Source organism: Nuphar pumila, chromosome 7 (genome assembly GCF_984573655.1).
Source record: "Nuphar pumila chromosome 7, dmNupPumi1.hap1.1, whole genome shotgun sequence".
Lineage (NCBI taxonomy): Eukaryota > Viridiplantae > Streptophyta > Magnoliopsida > Nymphaeales > Nymphaeaceae > Nuphar > Nuphar pumila.
This window is the reverse complement of record NC_143255.1, coordinates 120,653,023-120,672,217: the sequence shown is the minus strand read 5'-3', so window position 1 is coordinate 120,672,217 and position 19,195 is coordinate 120,653,023. Positions and strand designations below refer to the sequence as shown.

At 36.2% G+C, this 19,195-nt stretch overlaps 1 protein-coding gene across 2 annotated transcripts in view; it reads left to right on the top strand.

The window, feature by feature from the left end:
* LOC149833224 (calcium-dependent lipid-binding family protein) overlaps nt 1–19,195 on the top strand; it is a 226,229-nt gene extending 207,034 nt beyond the window's left edge. For both annotated transcript variants that reach the window (XM_090015000.1, XM_090015001.1), the window contains one exon: nt 18,977–19,195. The gene's annotated coding sequence lies outside the window, so the exon portion shown is untranslated. The remainder of the gene's footprint in view (nt 1–18,976) is intronic.

Here is a 19,195-nt window from a genome sequence, read left to right as displayed (position 1 = left end):
TTTTCAATTCAAAGTTTTGGTTTTTAGAGTTCAACTGCTTACCGGCTTCAAGTCCTTGTTTATGTTAAAAAGTGTAACTATATATAATATAATATATATTATTTATATATTATATTTTCTTCTTATTTTTCTTTTTTCTTTTCCTTTTTTATATTTCTTATTTTTGTCTAGTTCACATTGAACTAGATTTTTTTGAACTAGTCAAGATTTGACTAATCAATGTAGTTGTTGGAGCTAGTCCAATGGCTACAATTGTAGCCCTATGGAGCTTCTTAGAAGCTCCTTTCTCTCCTCGTTTGTGTATAAAAAAGGGGTGATCCCCCTCTCCATTGTAAGTGTAATACCCGTGAATTTTATCCGATAAATTAACTTGAAATTTATGTCCTTGAACTGGTACAAGGATATTTTTATTATTGTATGTGTTATTTGTATTCGGATATCGGATATTTTGTTTGGATCTTCAATATCGGATTCATAATATCATGTTTGGATTTTCGATATTCCAGTTGGATCTTAGATGTCGGATCACTAAATTTGATATTTAATAATGGATTTTGGTCAAATGGATTGGATCTCTGGTATTGGATCCTCATTATTAGGGTCAAATTTGATATTGGATCCAGGATGAATGAAGCGGATCAACGAAGTTTAAATCAGATTCTTAATAAGAATATTTCTATATCGGATTTATAGCACCGTATGGGGATCCGTAGTAGCCTATACGATGTTTGGATCCACACTATTTCATTTGGATCCTGGACTTCAGAGATTTAAATATGGTAAGAGTCCAATTAAAATTTCTAATTGGATCTGGGATACGTTGCTTGGAAACGCAAAATATTTGGTTTGGATCCATAATATTAATTTGGATCCATAATTTCAATTCATAGTATAAAGAAAACCTTGGATCCTTAGATTCAGATCTCAAAACCTTATGCCGGAGAGGTTTGGACCCAAATTACCTTATTTGGATCTCGGACATCGGAACTTCAATATTAATTTGGATCCATAATTCCAAATCATATGATCAAAACTTTGGATCCCTGGATCCGGATTTAGTAAGGGGATTTACGAAGCACAATGGACTTTGGATCCATGGTTTCAAATCCTTGTAATAAGGAGAAAATTTTTGGATTCAGGATCCATAGCAATTCAAGAAGGGTCCGTGTATAGAATACCACATATACATAATGAATATATATATATATATGATGAATAATACAGATTCATAATTGGACCCGTATGGGTCCAAATCACGGGCTTAAATGGGTAATGGATCTCAGGGGCGTAGCTAGGATTCATGTGAGGGGGGGCAAACGGGGGTGTAGCAAAAAAAATTTTATTTGTGTGTCAGTCGGGGGTTCGGGGGCACTGGCCCCGAAAAAAAAATTTGAGATAAAATAAAAAGTGGCTACAATTATTAATAAAAATCTATTTCATATGGACAAATCAAACTATTTGCTGCAGTCAAGGCTGGGCTAGGATTGGGCTTTTAAAAAAAAAACAAAAAAAAAATAACTGTTTCGGCAGGCAGGACTGGGCTGCAGCCCAGTCCTGCCCCCCCTAGCTACGCCCTTGATGGATCTGCATATCCCGAATGCGTATGGACCGCGGGTCTCGGACCCGATCCCAAGCCGCGCCCCATGAAAGAAAAAAAAGAAGTTTTAAGTTAAAAGGGGGCCTGCTATAGGCCCTGCACATTAAGAAGGGCATATTAGTTAGATGCTCAATGCCTATGTAACTGTATAGTATGTGTATGTTCAACTTTGTACAAAGTTGCATATCAAGCTGATATTCAATGCAAACTTAACTGCATATTAGGTTGTTATTCACTGTTACATGAAGTTGTATATTAAACTAATGCTCAAGTGTATATTTAGCTGCATAGTAAAATGATATTCAATTTTATATTCTAAGTTGTATAAGTTAGTATGTTCAAATGCATATTTCTTAAAATGTTCAAAATGTTCGTTAAGTGTATATCTTTTAGAATGTTCAAATGTGAATGTGTTGGGAGAAAGGTATATAGTTGTATTACCAAATCTCTAAGATTACACTGCATGCTCAATAAAGGACACCAACAGTGTCTCTGCTTGTTTGGCAGAGCTTTTAGTGCATGCCACCATGTGTTGGGATGTCACAAGTCAAAACCTAATGGTAGGTTGTGGCAATTTGCTATTGAAGAATAAATAAATAATAATGATGATGAATGATGATCAGGTAATTGAACCTATGGGTCGGTTTGTTGTGGACATATGAGTGTCAAGCCAGTGTGTTGAGGGTCATGCATAGACCATCGAAGTTATGATGAAAATGAGAATATAATATTGTGTGCCCGACTGGTTTAAAGGCACCGGGGCATCGGTGCTTGTCGGTTTAAAGGTACCGAAGCACTTTGGGTAATAACCATAATACTGATGAGAAACTTAAATTTAAATTTTGTGGCCTGACTGGTTTAAAGGCACCGGAGCACTCTGAGTGGATTTGTACAATCAATATGAAAAGAATTTGGATGTGTATGCCTTGGTAAAATGACAGGTTGGGGGCCTACTACTATGATAGTAAGAGGTAGTTGGGAAAATGCCCCCTTTGAGTAATTTAAATAAATGAAAAGATTAACCCACTTAGATTCGGGCTTATCTTGGAGATGGTAGGTGGTACAAAACTCCGGGGACATGTGTTTTACTGTTTTGAGCTAAAGTGACTCGTTGGTCCCCAGTCTTCGGACTTGGGGGGGACCCGGACTACCAATGTGTCCTAGGTGGTAGCTCTTTGTTCTTCTGCAGAAGTTAGGGATGCATCTTGTTTTGGCCTTTGGGAGGTTCTCTCGGTCACTGGCCGCTCTATTAGGATTTAAAATTTCGGTTAGAACGTTCGGGCTAATAAAGCAACCATGAATAATAAACCCCCGAATGTTCTCTTCCGTTACGGGTGATTCGGCATGCGTGTACCTACGGGATAAATAAAGATAAACATTAATTAGAACATTTTAGGTATCACACTGAGTAATTCACTATACTTATAGCTTCACAACTCTTTCAGAATATAATTTTGTACTTTTAGCATACTTTAGAAATTGTAACATGTGAGATATTTGAATCATGTTGATGAGTAGCCAAATGTTATTCATGCTAATGTTGTGGTTGTTAGTTAAATGATATGCTTGTTATTGTTGTTGCATGGTTTGCTATACTTGTTTATGTATATACCTATTACTGTTGTTGCATAGTTTGGTTTACTTGCTTCAGTATATGCTGAAAATCACACATAACACCCACATCACATACTTGATACATGATATACCTGAAAGAAAATCTATAGTATTTCTTACTTAAACAGTTGTATTCTAATTCCTATAAATTTACTATTTTTCAGGTAAAGAATAGGGTTTATGAGCGGCTGTGGGATGAGGCATCGGATCGAGATTTTTGGATTTACTGTTCCCGGGATAGTTTGGGTTCATTTAATTTATTTGTTCATGTCATTTAAAACTCTGATGTTAATTTTTATCGATATTGGATTAAAATGAATGGTTTGGTTTGCTCTCCACTATAATGTTTCGGGATATTTAACCCTATAGTTTTTATTGTTTTCGTTGTTATAAAAAAAAATCTTCTAAAAATATGGGTTAAAATTTTGGGGCGTTACAGTAAGAATGCTTTCATGCATTTCATATGAATGAAATAAAGTTTATTAGTTTTTTATCTTGTGTTCTTCCATTTATACCCTTTTGTGGGTTATGATTGTACTGTCTCCAATAGACACCTATTGTAAGCTTTTATGCTTTTGTGGAAGATCTTTATTTCATTACATAGTACCATAGCTTGGAAGCTTCTAAATCTTGGAGAGTTTTCACTTCGGTTTTCGTGCCTTAGCAAAAGTTGATTCATCCTCTTGTTCGTGATTTAAGTGATTTTGTGCCACCTTAATTGAAGAAAGAAGACGTTTGGAGGATAGATTGGCTACACAAAATTCGTGATTGTGCTCTTGCCCTTTCCTTATTTTTTTTTGTTCTTCTTTCTTTTCTTGTTTTTCTCTTCTCGTCTATCTTTCTTTTTTCTCTCACCCTTGTAAAAATGGATGACAATGATAAAGTCACCATTAGGGGTGGCATTCGGGTCGGGTTGGCGTGTCAGCATACCTCAACCCGAACCCGACCCGTTTATTAAACGGGTCGGCTGTGGCAAACACGAACCCGAACCGTTTAATAAACGGGTAACCCGACACGACCCGCCAACCCATTTAATAAATGGGTTGGGTCGGGTAAACGGGTTTTCAGGTTCCCGGGTCAGGTTGGCGGGTTGACGGATCGGGTTGGCAGGTAGGCAGGTTGGCGGGTCGGGTTGACGGGTCGGGCAGACGGGTTGGCGGGTTGACCCACCCGCCTAACCCGTTTATTAAACGGGTTGGCGGGTTGGCATACCCCGAACCCGACCTGTTTAATAAACGGGTTGCGCGGGTCGACCCGTTTATTAAACGGGTTGGCTTAAGCCCAACCCGAACCCGCCTAAGAGGCGGGTTGGCGGGTCGTGTCAGAAATTGCCTCCCCTAGTCACCATCATGCTCATAAAATTAAATGATACCAACTATGTGATGTGGGCTTCAATCATGAAGCACCACATTTGGGGAAAAGGATTGTGAGGAATAGTAGATGGTTCCGATTCGGAACCAAAACTAATTCTCACAAAATTTGAGAATGAGAAAGAAGTACCTCTCACGAAAGGAGAGAAAAATAATGCATTGGCTACCTATGAGAAAAAATAAAAAGAATAGAGGATAGGGGATTCCAAAATTATGTCATGGCTAATTAATAGTGTTGACTTCAAGAAATGCTCTAGTCTAGCCAAATTTGAGCATGCGAATAAAGCTTTGGAATATCTTAGAGGTATGTATTCACTTAAGGATATTGCACATATGTGCAATTTGCAAGACAAAGTTTGAACTTTGACTCAAAAGGATAAAAGTATTAGGGAATATTATAATGAGTTATCCAAAATTTGGGCAGAGTTGCTCTTCTTGAGCCAAAATGGCATTGTCCTAAAGATATTGAATTTAGTCAAAAACAACTCAATATGGAACACTTTTATTAATTTATAAATGGTTTAAGGCCGGAATTTGAAACAACTGAATCAGTTCTTTTACATTGAGGAAAGGTTTTCTCTATCATTGACACTGTAGAGGAACTAACTATGGAGGAAAATAGACTCATGAAGAATACTCTAAAGAATGAAAAAGATTCTGTTCTAGCCATATTTAGACCGAGAAATTATGTGCGCACTTATAGGCCGCCTCACTTTGTTAGACAAAATAGTGATTATGGCAAAAGAAAAGTCATTTGCCCCCATTGTCATGAACCGGAGCAATATAGGCCTCAATGTCCTAAGTTGAAGAGAAGAAAAGAAAATAAAGTTGCATCTGTTGGTTCGAAATCAAAAGATCAAATCATTCAAAATGCACCTGTATTTATGACACAATTAATGGAGATTCTTCAACCTCTTCTCAAAGGAGGTTTCCTCCTCAACTGAAGCCTCAACCGGAGTAGTTGTCTCATCCTTCTCTGATTCAGTAGCTTTCCTTGGCTCCTTGACTCTGGTGTTTCTTTTCATATGACCTCAAATATCAATAGTTTGTCCAAATGTCTTGACAATAACTAAAGTGTTTCAAAAGTTTTCACAGCTGATGGTACGACTCTTGAAATAAAAGGAATAGGAAATTTTGAAAACCTTCAAAGATCCAAAAAATTATTTATTCAAGAAGTTAGATATATTCTAGAAGTTAGATATATTCCTAAACTAAATCTAAACCTTTTATCTGTTTCTCAAATATCTTACTATGGGTGTAACATCTCATTCTCTTCTCATGGTTGTTGGGTACAGGATCGTCAATCAGGGAAGCTAATTGGAGAATGCCATAGAGAAGGCGGACTCTACTATATGGATTTTTTGGAATTACCTAAGAATGCCTTTTATTATAATGGTGAGAAATTAGATTTGGATCTATGGCATAAAAGACTTGGTCATCCTCATATATCTAAAATCTGATACTTTTCAAGTTTTTAAAAATTTTGTAATTCTAAAAATTTTACTTGTAAAGATTATATTCTTAAAAAAATAAAAAGATTACCATTTCATGATAGAACGTTTGTTTCATCTAGATCACTTGAGTTAATACATTCGGATGTTTGGGGTCTCGTACCGGTCATATCAAAAGGTGGATATGCATATTATGTAATTTTTGTTGATGACTTCTCTAAGTATACTTGGATATACTTCCTTAAACATAAATCAGAGGTCTTTTCACATTTTCAAACATTTCACAAAATGGCTAAAAATAAATTTCAAAATGATATTTCCATTTTTCACACAGATTCAGGGGGAGAGAATTTTTGTCAAAATAATTTAAAAACTACCTCAACTTTCATGGCATTACTCATCAAAGATCTTGTCCACACACATCTCAACAAAATGGTTTGGCCGAACGAAAACACCAATACATTATGAAAACCACTAGGACTTTATTATTAGCAAATCAAATTCCAAAAGAATTTTGGGTAGAAGTTGTTAAATTATATAATTGAATCTTGTAATCTTATATATTTTATATATATAAAGGATGATGCATATACATTTATGATATATATGTATATGTATCTATCCACTTATATATATTCTTATTTTAGTCATAAGGGTAGTTTAGTCATTTCCTCATTTTTACGTACATTCATTTTCGTGAATGTGATTGTAATTTGCATTTTATTTTTATTTTTTATTTTTATTTTTTACCTTTTGTCTTTTCCCAAAAGGTACCTTGGGTGGGCCCACTCAAATAGACGTTGGGCCCCTCTAATGTTCACATTTATGACCGTTGGAGGGGCTCCAACATCTATGAGTTGAGCCCCTCCAAGGCTCCTTTTTTAGTTTTATAAATAGGGGTTCTCCCCTTGTAATTCATATAGCTTTAGGTCAAAGCCCAAGTGATTAATAAAGTTTTCCTATTCTTTTTTATGCCTTTGTGCATTTGTGAGATTTAGTGAGTTGTGCTTTTGTGCACAAGTGTTCTAAGAGTTCTTATTGTGCATGAGTGCACGTGTTTATCATCAAGAATATTAAGGTCTTGATCATAGTATCTTGTTGAAGATACTTTTACATGGTATCAGAGCGAGGTTGAAGAAAGAAAGATTTGTGGATTCTCACATTTTCTGGTGCCTCAAAAAATGTGCCCTCAAATATTTGGTAATTTGGGTGGATCATTTTGTTCATCCAATACTTTAGAAGATTCTTCCACCAAGAAAGATCTAAAATTCTCTTGAGGTACGTATCTTTTTTCCTTATTTCTCCTCTGTAATGGGTGAAAAAGATTTTCATTTCTCTTTCGGCTTTAAACTCAATGGCTCCAACTATCACGTTTGGGCCTGAAATATGGAGGCGCATATTAAAGGAAAAGGTCTTTGGGGTTATGTCCAAGGCTCGATTCTCGAACCGGAGCCTAAGATCACCTTTATGGAGATGGGAGAAATAAAAATTCTTGAAGGAGAAGAAAGAGTCAAGGCTCTTGAAGATTATAGCAAAAAACATAAAGAATGGGAGATGAGGAACTTCAAAATCCTCTCATGGATTTTCTCGTCCGTAGAGACAAGAATCAATGCCAACATTATAAAGTTCAAGAAAGTTTCTCAAGCATGGGAATACCTTGAAAAAATGTACACTTCAAGGGATTTGTCCCACAAATACTATCTTCAAAAAAGGGCCTTGACCCTTCAACAAAACGAAATGACTATTAGAGCGTATTTCGCGGAGTTGTCTTCTATTTGGGATGAGATTGCCATGCTTGAACCCAAATGGAGCGGAGAGGCTATTGAGCTTAGGCACAAGCAATTAAAAGAATATCGTTTTTTAAATTTTTTGAATGGGCTTAGGCTCGAATTTGAACAAATCCGATCGTCTCTCCTATCCGCCTTCACTTCCCCCTCTCTTGAAGATGTAATTACTAAACTAAGTGGTGAAGAGACACTTTTGGATATAAGTAAGAATAACCCAAGTGTTTTAGCAACACCTTCTTATAATGAAGAAAATGAAGGTGTTAATGTCGTTTCAAGACCGGAGAGCAATTTAAAGACCTACAAGCCTCCTCATTTCAAGAATCAAAACCAAAGTTCAAGCGGTCAAGGAGAAAAGAGGGATTATAGCAAGCTCTTGTGCCACTTTTGTAAGGAACCGGGGCACATCAAGCCAATATGTCCAGAATGGAAGAAGTTGCTAGCCATGGCTACCGCATCCCAACCTCAAAAGGAAGAGTGCTCTGTTAAAATGTATACTCAAAAACATTATTGTAAGTATAAATATATATACTTATATACCTAGAGATACGTATACATATGTTATATGTATACGTATCTCTATATATAAGTATATATATTTATACATTTTTCCCCTTTTTACCCGAAACGGGTATTTTAGTCCTTTTACACTTTTGCGCATATTCCATTTGGAATATGTTGTAACTTTTTCTTTATTTTTTAATTTCTTTTATTTTTATTTTTTGCTTTTTGCTTTTTCAAAAAGGTGCCTTGGGGGTCTCCCCAATAGAGTCGTTGGGGAGCCCCCAACGGTCACAATTGTGACCGTTGGGAGCTCCCCAACGACTCCTTTGTGGAGCCCCCAAGCACCTCCCACTTCTTGTATAAATAGGGGTGTTCCCCCTTGTATATTGTTGAGCTTGAGAGTCTCAAGCATTCGGTTCCTTCTATAAAATACATGCCATTGTGCATGTTTATTATTTTTACGCTTTTGCGTATTTGTTCAAGTATTGTGAGAGTGCCTTCGTGAACATCCTTTTTCATATTCTTTGTGCTCGTATGTGTATTGTCTTTTCATAGACAATTTTACATGGTATCAGAGCAAGGTTGATTATTGAAGATCGTGGGATTCTCCTTTTTTCGAGTGCCTCGAAAAACGTGCCTTTCGATTCTTGGAGATTGAAGTGGTGGATCTTTCTTCTCAAATATTTTAGAAGGATCTTGTGTAAATTTGGTGTTGGAAATACTGTGTTGGTACGCTTTTTTCTCTATCTCTCTTCTCTCTAATGGGTGAAAAAGAGTCCCATTTTGCTCTTGGTTTCAAATTAAATGGGTCCAACTATCATGTTTGGGCCGAAAATATGGAGGCTCATATAAAAGGGAAAGGCCTATGGGGATATGTTCTTGGCACTATTCCGGAACCGGAACCCAAGATTACCATAGTTAAAGAAGGCGAAATCAAGATTCTTGAGGGAGAAGAAAGAACCAAAGCTCTTGAAGAATACTCCAAGAAACACGATGAATGGGAAATGAAGAATTTCAAGATTCTCTCTTGGTTTTTCTCATCCGTAGAAACCAAAATTAATGCCAACATTATTAAATTCAAAAAGGCATCGGAAGCTTGGCATTATCTTGAAAAAATGTACACCTCAAGGGATCTCTCTCACAAGTATTACCTTCAAAAGAAGGCTATCTCTCTCTCCCAAGGTGAAATGACGATTAGGGAATACTTTGCCGATCTTTCCTCTATTTGGGATGAGCTTGCAATGCTTGAACCTAAATGGAGTGGAGAGGCAATTGAGCTCCGTCATAAGCAACTTGAAGAAGATCGGTTCTTCAACTTCTTAAATGGGCTAAGGCCCGAATTTGAGCAAATAAGGTCATCTCTTCTCTCCTCTTTCACTCCCCCTTCTCTTGAAGATGTTCTCACCAAGTTAAGTGGTGAAGAGACTCGTATGAATTTATGTAAACAAGGACCAAATGTTCTTGCGGTCCCTTGTAATATTGAAGAACATAGTGAGGTCAATGCCGTATCAAGACCCGGAAACAATGTAAAAACCTATCGTCCCCCTCATTTTAAATTCCAAAATCAAGGTGAAAATGGTGGTCAAAGAGGAAGAAGGGACTATAGCAAAACTATTTGTCATTTTTGTAAAGAACCGGGACACATCAAACCCGTATGTCCTAAATGGAAGAGACTTCTAGCTATGGCTACTACTGGGGTACCACAGAAGGATGAGGCATCTTCAAGTGGGACCCTTTCTATAAATCAAATAGTGGAAGCCCTTCAACCTCTCCTCAAGGGATCTACCTCCGGTGCGGCCGTATCCACGTCTTCTCCTCCAGGTAAAATCTCTTGGCTTTTGGACTCTGGTGCATCTTTTCATATGTCCCCAAACTTTTTGTCACTTTCCGATTATTTGAAAAATCGTTCCCCATCTTATGTCTCCACTGCTGATGGAACCTCTCTTGAAATTAAAGGAATAGGTAATTTTGAAACTCAAGAGTTTTCTATTCCAAAAATCAGATTTATACCTAAACTTAACTTAAACCTCCTCTCTGTTTCTCAACTCACGGACCATGGCTGTGATATTAAATTCTCTTGTGACAAATGCTTAATACAGAATCGCCAGTCCGGGAAGTTGATTGGGGAAGGCTTTAGAAGAGGAGATCTATACTATATGGAATCTCTTCAAGTTCCAAAAGTTTTGTGTAATGTTGCCCGACATAAAGATATAAATGTATGGCACAAAAGACTTGGTCATCCTAATATCACCAAGTTATCATATTTACATTTTGCAAAAGACCTATGTAAAAGCTCTTTTTCTTGTAAAGACTGCATTCTCGGAAAAATGCGCAGCTTACCTTTTGAGCAAAGAACTATGTTCTCTTCCAAAACTTTCGAAATTGTTCACTCAGATGTTTGGGGACCCGCACATGTGGTTTCAAAAGGAGGTTTTTCTTATTATGTAATATTTGTGGATGACTTTTCTCGTTACTCGTGGATATATTTTCTTAAGTTTAAACATGAAGTGTTTTATGTTTTAAAAATTTTCACTCAATGATTAAGAATCAATTCAATAGCAACATAAAGATTTTTAGAAGTGACTCTGGGGGAGAATATCTCTCCAATCACTTTAAGGTATACCTTGAGGATCACGGTATTAGTCACCAAAGGCCTTGTCCTAAAACACCTCAACAGAATGGGTTGGCTGAAAGGAAACATAGGCACATTATTGAGACCACTAGGACTCTTCTTATATCTCAAAATATTCCTAAAAACTTTTGGGCCGAAGCAGCCCTTGCTTCTATTTATTTAATAAATCGTCTACCATCTAGGTTATTAGGCAAAATATCTCCTTTTCAGATTCTACATAAGCTTGAACCTGATTATAATAGGTTAAGGGTCTTCGGATGTAAGTGTTTCATACTTACGGATAAGAATGACAAGCTTTCACCCAAGGCTATCCTTTGTGCTTTTCTTGGTTATTCCGAAACTCAAAAAGGGTTTCGTTGTTACGATCTTCGAGAAGATAAGCTATATGTCTCTAGAAATGTAACTTTTTTAGAAAATGAGAGTGGTTTTGAAAAAAATGTTTCTCAACAAGAAAATTTTGATTACTCCTTATTTGACTTGTTATCTAGTAATGATGACATATCCAGTAATGATGATGTATCATTAAACCATGATGAGGAAAATGATGAAGATATTGGTGAACATAATGATCCAGAAAGTAGAGTTCCAAGTGAGCCTATTACCTACTCTCGTAGAAACCAAGACACCTTTAGAAGTGCTATTGATCAATATAGTGAGCTTTCCACTCCTCTTGACCATAGAAGATCTGAAAGAAATAGAAGACCTCCAACCCGCTTTGTATCGTTTGATTCTTTTTCACCCCGATATAGGGTTTGTCTTAGTGCTATTCACTCTTATTTCGAACCAAGAAATTTTGCAGAAGCTAATAAATGTATAGAATGGCAAAATGCCATGCAAAGTGAACTTAACGCTCTTAAAAGGGCAGGAACTTGGGATTTTCAAACTCTACCTATAGGAAAGAAAACTATAGGCTGTCGATGGGTCTTTAAAGTTAAAACTAAGAGTGATGGTTCTTTAGAAAGGTATAAAGCTCGGTTAGTTGCTAAAGGGTATGGGCAAGAGTATGGAATTGATTACGAAGAAACCTTTGCCCCTGTAGCTCGGATGGTTACTGTTAGGTGTCTTATTACTATTGCATCTATTAAAAATTGGAACATTTTTCAAATGGATGTTAAAAATGCTTTTTTAAATGGTGATCTTAACGAAGAAGTATATATGGATGCCCCACCAGGCATGATAATTCCTAAGGATAAAGTTCTTCGTCTTCGTAAGGCTCTCTATGGCTTAAAGCAGGCCCCCAAAGCCTGGTATGATAGATTTACCAGTGTAATGTTGGAAAATGGTTTTTCATATGTTATACTGACACTGCTTTGTTTACTAGAAAATCTAATGCAGGGATTGTAATTCTATTACTTTACGTTGATGACATGTTAATAACAGGTGATGATGTTAAAGGAGTCAAGGGTATTAAGTCTGTCTTGACTTCAAAATTTGAGATGTCAGACTTAGGTTTTCTGACATATTTTCTTGGAATTGAGGTTGCCTATTCGCAACGTGGTTATTTTCTATCTCAATCTAAACTTGTCTGCGAGATTATTGATAGGTCAGGTATTTCTGATGACAAAGTATGCGAAACTCCTGAAGTTGTGGGAGCAAAAATGAAGATTGACGACGGTGTGCCTCTAACCGATCCTACCCCTTACAGGCAGTTGGTAGGGTCTTTAATGTATCTTAGCATTACTCGACCCGACTTGTCACATGCTATACACATCGCCAGTCAGTTTCAGCATGCTCCTACAACCATTCATATGAGTGCTGTGCTCCGCATCATCAGATATTTGAAGGGAACGGTAAATAAGGGAGTATTTCTATCCTCTTCCTCTGAATTGAAATTGCTTGCTTATACTGACTCAGATTGGGGAGGTGACCCTAGTAACCGTCACTCCACCACTGGTTTCTGTGTTTTCTTAGGTGAGTCCTTGATCTCGTGGCGATGCAAAAAACAACAAAAGGTTTCCCTGTCATCCACTGAAGCCGAATATAGAGCCATGGCATCTACCACCATGGAAATAGTATGGATTAGAAGCCTCTTGGAAGATATGGGAGTAGTTGTCAAAGAACCAACCAAGCTTTGCTGTGACAATAAAAGTGCAATCTACATTGCCAAGAACCACACATTTCACGAGCGAACAAAGCATATAGAGATGGATTGCCATTATGTCAGGGAAGAATACTTGAAGAAGGTCATTGATCTGCCATACGTGACGTCTGAGTATCAACTTGCGGACTTCTTCACAAAAGCACTTTGTTCGCCTAGATTTCATTTCCTTCTTAACAAACTTGCGGTTATCACACCGTAAGTTTGAGGGGGGGTGTTAAAATGTATACTCAAAAACATTATTGTAAGTATAAATATATATACTTATATACCTAGAGATACGTATACATATGTTATATGTATACGTATCTCTATATATAAGTATATATATTTATACATTTTTCCCCTTTTTACCCGAAACGGGTATTTTAGTCCTTTTACACTTTTGCGCATATTCCATTTGGAATATGTTGTAACTTTTTCTTTATTTTTTAATTTCTTTTATTTTTATTTTTTCCTTTTTGCTTTTTCAAAAAGGTGCCTTGGGGGTCTCCCCAATAGAGTCGTTGGGGAGCCCCCAACGGTCACAATTGTGACCGTTGGGAGCTCCCCAACGACTCCTTTGTGGAGCCCCCAAGCACCTCCCACTTCTTGTATAAATAGGGGTGTTCCCCCTTGTATATTGTTGAGCTTGAGAGTCTCAAGCATTCGGTTCCTTCTATAAAATACATGCCATTGTGCACGTTTATTATTTTTACGCTTTTGCGTATTTGTTCAAGTATTGTGAGAGTGCCTTCGTGAACATCCTTTTTCATATTCTTTGTGCTCGTATGTGTATTGTCTTTTCATAGACAATTTTACATGCTCATCATCTTCAAATGGACCTCTCTCATTGCAACAAATTGTGGATGCTCTTCAACCTCTTCTCAAATGGGCTATTTCCGGAGCCGCCTTGTCAACCTCTTCTCCTTCTGGTAAGACATCGTGGCTTTTAGATTCGGGTGCTTCATTTCACATGACCCCAAGTATGAGTTCTTTTTTCGATTACTCAAATAATTGTTCTCCATCCTTTGTTTCATCCGTGGATGGAACATCTCTTGAAGTAAAAAGAATTGAAAATTTTGAAAAATGAGGTTTTTTTATTCCAAAAATTAGATTTATACCTAATTTAAACTTAAATTTACTTTCGGTTTCTCAAATCTCGGATCATGGGTGTGATATAAAATTTTCATCTAACAAATGTTGGATACAGGATCGTCGGTCCGGGGGATTGATTGGGGAAGGCTCTAGGAAGGGTGATCTTTACTACGTCGACTCTTCAAATTCCGAAAAACCCATTTTGTAATGTTGTCCAACAAAAAGATATTAATGTGTGGCAGAAGAGACTTGGACATTTAAATATTGTAAAAAAAATTCATTTACCTTTTGTTAAAAGTCTACGCAAAAGTGATTTCAATTATAACGATTGTATACTTGAGAAAATAAAAAATTACCTTTTGTTAGAGATCTATGTTTACAACAAGTCCTTTTGAAATTGTCCATTCGGATGTATGGGGATCGGTGCCTGTTTTGTCAAAAGGAGGTTTTGCATATTATGTCATTTTTGTTGACGACTACACGATATATTGTTGGATTTATTTCCTTAAACACAAATATGAAGTTTTTTCGACTTTTAAAACCTATCATATGATGATTAAAAATCAATTCAATAGGGATCTAAAAAATTTTAGAATAGACTCTGATGGAGAATACCTTTCAAGTGAATTCAAAAATTATCTTGAAATTCATGGTATTCTTCACCAAAGATCTTGTCCGAAAACCCCTCAACAAAATGGATTAGCCGAAAGAAAGCATAGACACATAATAGAGACAACTCGAACTCTACTTATTTCTCAAAACATTCCAAAAGGTTTTTGGGCTGAAGCTGCTTTAGCGTCTGTCTATCTAATAAATCGGCTCTCTTCGAAAAACTTGAACAATATCTCGCTTTTTGAAATGTTGTATACCAAAGAACCCGACTATAGTCGGTTGAGAATTTTTTGTTGCAAATGCTTTGTTCTTACTGACAAGAACGACAAGCTTTCATCGAAAGCCATTGTCTGCGCCTTTCTTGGATATTTTGAAACCCAAAGAGGGTTTCGTTGTTATGATATTAAGAATGATAAATTATATGTTTCCAGAAATGTGAGTTTTTTGGAAAATGTTAATGGTTTTGAAAGAAGTGAACCTTTTAAAGAAAACATGGATTACTCCTTTTTATTTGAATTATTAGCTCATGATGATGATAGTGATGATGAACTCACTCCCAATGAGGCCAATGATAAAGAAGACGAAGAAGATATTTCCTTCCATCTTCCTATCTCCCAACACAGTGATGAAGGGGCATCGAGAGACACTATAACATATACCCATAGTTTTAGGAGTGCGATTGAAAAATACGGTGAACCTAGTGGTTCCAATTCAACAAATGATGAAAATCTACGAAAAACTAAGAGAAATAGAAATATGCCTTCTAGGTTCATCTCATATGATTCATTTACTCTTAAACATAGAGTCTGTCTTAGCGTCATTCATTCTTATATAGAAGCCAGGAACTTCGAAGAAGCCAAAAAAAAATGATGAGTGACTGAAAGCAATGGAATGAATGTGATCGTTGGAGGGGCTCCAACGTCTATGAGTGGAGCCCCTCCAAGGCTCCTTTTTGGGTTTTATAAATAGGGGTTCTCCCCTTGTAATTCATATAGCTTTGGGTCAAAGCCCAAGTGATTAATAAAGTTTTCCTATTCTTTTTTATGCCTTTGTGCATTTGTGAGATTTAGTGGGTTGTGCTTTTGTGCACAAGTGTTCTAAGAGTTCTTTTTGTGCATGAGTGCATGTGTTTATCATCAAGAATATTAAGGTCTTGATCATAGTATTTTGTTGAAGATACTTTTACAGAAGCTGCCCTAACTGCTACCTATCTCATTAATCGAATATCATCTTCTTCTTTGAAAAATATAACTCCAATTGAAAAACTTGTCAAATTATCTCCTGATTACTCCCAATTGAGAGTTTTTGGATGCAAATATTTTGTCTTCACCAACAAAAATAATAAACTTTCCTCCCAGACCATTTCTTGTGCCTTCTTAGGTTTTGCAGATAATCAAAAAGGCTATAGATGTTATGATTTTAAGAATGAAAAATTATGTGTCAAGAAATGTATCCTTCTTGGAAAAATAAAGTTTTTTTTATTTTGAAAAGGCCAAGGAAGTAACCGAATATTCTTTTTTATTGATTCTGAACATAATGTTACTAATGAAGAGCAAACCCATAGGGACACTAGTTTACAATACTCATGACGTAGAGAATCTAACCTTCCATGTGCATTGAAAAAATATTCCGAAGCACAAACTAGGTCTTCCCGAGTCTCTAAACTTTCTGAAAAAATTGTCTTACGAATCTTTTTCACCCACATATAAGGCATTTATTGCATTAATACACTCATATATAAAACCTACATCCTATACTCAAGTCAAAAATCATACAGAGTGGGTAGAAGCCATGAAGGCAGAATTAGAAGTATTAGAAAGGGCTAACATTTGGACCATTCAAGATGTTCCATAAAAAAGAAACTTATAGGTTGTAGGTGAGTTTATAAAGTCAAAACCAAGAGTGACGGAACTCTTGAAAGATATAAAGTCAGATTAGTGACTAAGGGGTATTCGAAGAAACTTTTGCTCTTGTTGCTTAGATGACAACAGTCAGGACATTGATAGCCTTAGCCTCTATTAGAAAATGACCCATATTTCAAATGGATGTCAAAAATGTTTTTCTCAATGTATACTTAGTTGAAGAAGTTTATATGAAAGCTCCTCCTAGCATTAGTATTCCTAAGGGTAAAGCTCTTTATGGCCTTAAAGAGGCACCAAAATCTTGGTATGACAATTTTAGTCACGTTATGCTTGATATTGGATTTAGAAATTGTTTAACTGACACTGCTTTGTTTATTAAGATTTCTGATGTAGGAATTATTATTTTTCTCTTTTATCTGGATGACATGATCATCACCAGAAGCGACAAACAGGGAGTTGAAAGCATTAAAAAACTTCTTAAAAATCATTTTAAAATGACTTATTTTGGTTTATTGATATATTTTTTAGGAATTGAAGTTGGTTATTCCCCTCAATGATATTTATTATCTCAATCGCTTTTGATATTGTTTCAAGGTCTGAAATTAAAGATGATAAGAGGGTAGATACTCTAAAAGTTGTCAACATCAAAATAAGAATCAATGATGAAGAACCTCTTGATGATCGTACTCCTTACAAACAGCTTATTAGAGCTCTTTGCTATCTTTCAATTACTAGACCTGATATAGTATACATTGTACACACATCTAGTCAGTTTTAGCATGCTCACACTTCTATTCACATAGGAGCAGTTTTGTGTATTATTAGATACATCAAGTCTTCATCGTCACAAGGCCTCTTCTTGTCTGTTTCATCCTTATTAAATTTGATTGCTTACATTGATGCAGACGGGGGAGGTGATCCCAATAACAGGCCCTCAACCACTGGTTTTTTGTGTTTTCTTAGGTGAATTCTTGCTTTCGCGGCGGTGCAAAAAACAAGAGGTCTCTCTTTCGTTCACTGAAGCTGACCACTAAAATAATGGAGGTAGTTTGGCTCAGAAGATTGTTGGCTCACATGGGAGTTGAAATGATACAAGCTTCACGCATGTGTTGTAATAACAAGAGTGCAATCTATATTGCCAGCAATCGAACATTTCATGAACGCACTCAACATATTGAAATGGATTGTCACTATGTCAGGGATGAGTATCTACACGGCACCATTGATCTGCCACATGTCACATCAGAATACCAATTAGTAGACTTCTTCACCAAACCTCTCGCTGCTCCAAGAAATCATTTCTTCTTAAACAAACTTTCGCTCATTGTACCGTAAGTTTGAAGTGGAGTGTTAAAAAGTATAAATATATATAATATAATATATATTATTTATATATTATATTTTCTTCTTATTTTTCTTTTTTCTTTTTTCTTTTCCTTTTTTATATTTCTTATTTTTGTCTAGTTCACATTGAACTAGATTTTTTTGAACTAGTCAAAATTTGACTAGTCAATGTAGTCATTGGAGCTAGTCCAACGGCTACAATTAGAGCTATTGGACTAGCTCCAATGACTTTATGGAGCTTCTTAGAAGCTCTTTTCTCTCCTCATTTGTGTATAAATAAGGGGTGATCCCCCTCTCCATTGTAAGAATGATTTCATGCATTTCATATGAATGAAATAAAGTTTATTATTTTTTATCTTATGTTCTTCCTTTATGCCCTTTTGTGGGTTATGATTATAGTGTCTCCAATAGACACCTATTGTAGGCTTTTGTGCTTTTGTGGAAGATCATCATTTCGTTACCGCTTAGTACTTTCAGAATTTGTTCTTTCTATTCTAACATTGTTCTGCTAATGGGTTGTTCCAAGCCATGTCTATGTTCCAACTTCTAAGTCCTTTGTTACTGGCTATCTTAAGCGGGTTTGTATTATATAGACCGGATATCGTGCTCATGTCCTAAATATAAACCATTTCTGTAGTATCAACCTTTTTGGCTGCAAGTTCATTCCAAGTTATCTCGGCTTTGAATTTGCAACATTAACTGGTATTATAGTACAGATAGCTTGTGTAATGAAGATTGATTTTTCTCATCATTAAGGAGTTCCAAGGCCTTTTCCTTGTCACACATGCTTATTCAGTTAAGTAGTTTCTCTTTATTGATATTTGGTCTAGTTATTTGTGCCTTTTGTTTCGTCCAATTGTGTATGATTCATGCAGGAGAAACTCTTCTGTCACGACTCCTGTTTTTAACTTACCGACATGTATCTTGTGAAGCCATGAAGGATTTGTATGTTTGTGTGTAATTTGTTAGTACATCTAGCATTAGATTGGGGATTCTTCTCGTTTATACGTTGAGTTAAACATGTATTGCAGGGATTCACATGAGTTCAGATGATAAAATCAGAGAAGATATATATGCTGGGGATGATGGCATTTTTTTTGTCCTGCAACATAGGGAAGAGTTCTTTTTATCTCCCTTTGGACTTGACCGATTTATGCATTCATATGTACATTCTTATGTTCATTGTTGTAAATAGTTTCTTCTACAGTGTTCACAGGTTAATGATATCCAATATCTCAAGGTTATATTTC